The sequence below is a fragment of the Herpailurus yagouaroundi genome, unplaced genomic scaffold (assembly GCF_014898765.1).
Source record: "Herpailurus yagouaroundi ecotype Mexico unplaced genomic scaffold, PumYag 542, whole genome shotgun sequence".
Lineage (NCBI taxonomy): Eukaryota > Metazoa > Chordata > Mammalia > Carnivora > Felidae > Herpailurus > Herpailurus yagouaroundi.
In genome coordinates, this window is record NW_024412759.1 from 425247 (window position 1) to 427116 (window position 1870).

A 1870-nucleotide genomic window follows, 5' to 3' on the forward strand; every position below is an offset into this window, starting at 1 on the left:
TATTATTTGTAGATCCTGCCCCTGGTTTCATTGATCTCTTCTACTGTTTTGTTTGTTTGTTTCTGTATCATTTATTTCCGTTTAAATTTTCATTACTACTTTCCTTCTGTTGGCTTTAGGCTTTGTATTCCTTTTTTTAAATTTTTGTCTTTTTGCCTACTTTAAGTGTAAGGTTAGGTTTTTTATTTGAGATGTTTCTTCCTTCTTGAGGTAGGTATTGTTCTACACTTCCTTTGGAACCATATTTGCCATATCCTTAAAGTTGTGGAGCATTGTGTTTTTATTTTCATTTCTTTCCACATATTTTTTCTTTCTATTTTGATTTCCTTTTGGACCCACTCATTCCTTAAAACCACGTTCTTCAACCTCCATATGTTTGTGGTCTTTCCAGTGTGTGTGTGTGTGTGTGTGTGTGTGTGTGTGTGTGTTTACTTCAAGTCTCATAGCATTTGAATGTTTCAAATCTCAATTATTGCATTTTTCACTTCTGACTAATTTTTTGTTTGTTTGTTTACCTCTTTTATCTCTTTAAAGATATAAAGGGTCTCTTTTATCTCTTTAATGAGATAAAGACTTTATGGGCCTCCTTAAAATCTTCCAATTTTTTTCAAGCCCACCTAGAATCTTATGATGGCTGCTTTAAATTATCCTTCAGGAATAGTACCTTTATAGGTTTTACTTAGATCTGATTTGATATTATATTTTTGTGTCATACCAGATGATTTCTCAGTCCTGGAATTTTCTCTAAATCTCTGACTTTCAGTGGTTCTAGGAATGCCTGTTACATTTCCTGCTACTGAGAGTAGTTGCTTTATGAGGGGTCATATAGTGTCCAGGACCTGATGCTTTAGGGATTCTCTCTGGAGTGACCTACATATACTCTGCTCCTGTGTTTTGGCTGCACTATCATTTATGCCATTCAGCTTGAGAGGTAGACTTTTCCTGACTTGCAAGTATTTGGACCTTTGCCAGAGTGTGTCTAATTTTATCTAGGTATGCTCTGGTCTGCTTGTTAAATAAGAACTGATGTGACTTCAACTACGACTGAAGCTTTGCATAACACTGATTGTGAGACATGGTTGGGCAGCATTTCTGCTTGTCCTCTGAAGAAGAAGCTTGTCTAGCTGGGACTGAGGCACACTTGACAGATGAGGGGAATAGTGGCTGAACACAGGGGGGAGGACTTGGTGTAAGCAGGGTAGGCAGCCAGTCTCAGCACTGTGGATTTACTAAATGTTGTTCTGTGTTTATGCTGAAAGGTGGGGGATTGAAACATCAACAACCAAATCCTTTATCTCCAGTGAGGGGTTATTGCATTGTTGCTCTCAGAGAAGCACTGTCAGAAGAGCAAAGAACCTTCCCCTGTGTGTCTCCAGTGTTGGTGTGTTTCAGATCCTCATCTTCATGCTGTTTGCCTCTAAGTTGTTTGCCTGACTTTTAGCCAGGAGCATTGCAGTGCTCTCTGGCCTCTTTCTCAACCAGGCCACTGACCTTAAATCTCCAGACGTTAAGCCTGTTGAAAAAAAAAAAAAAAAAACACCTCAAGGATATCAGTCCCTCTGTTTGTCCCAGCCAATGGCTTTGAGGAAGTCTCCTCCTTGTGCATTCCCCTGTGTTTTCCTTGCTCTCATGTCTTTCTCTGCAGCCAGGACTCTCTCCCCTCCCCAGCACCTAGGGTCCATGTGTCTCCAAACCATATCTCTGCATTTGCTATTCCTTGATATGTCCTCTTTTCTCCGTCAAGGGTGGGCTTTTTCTATCAGTCCTCAGTTTGATTTCTTGGGTATTCAGAATGATTTGACAGTTCTCTAGTGTGTTTGAGGAAGGAGAAAAGCCTGGGAACCTCCTATTACGCAGCCTTCTTAGCTCT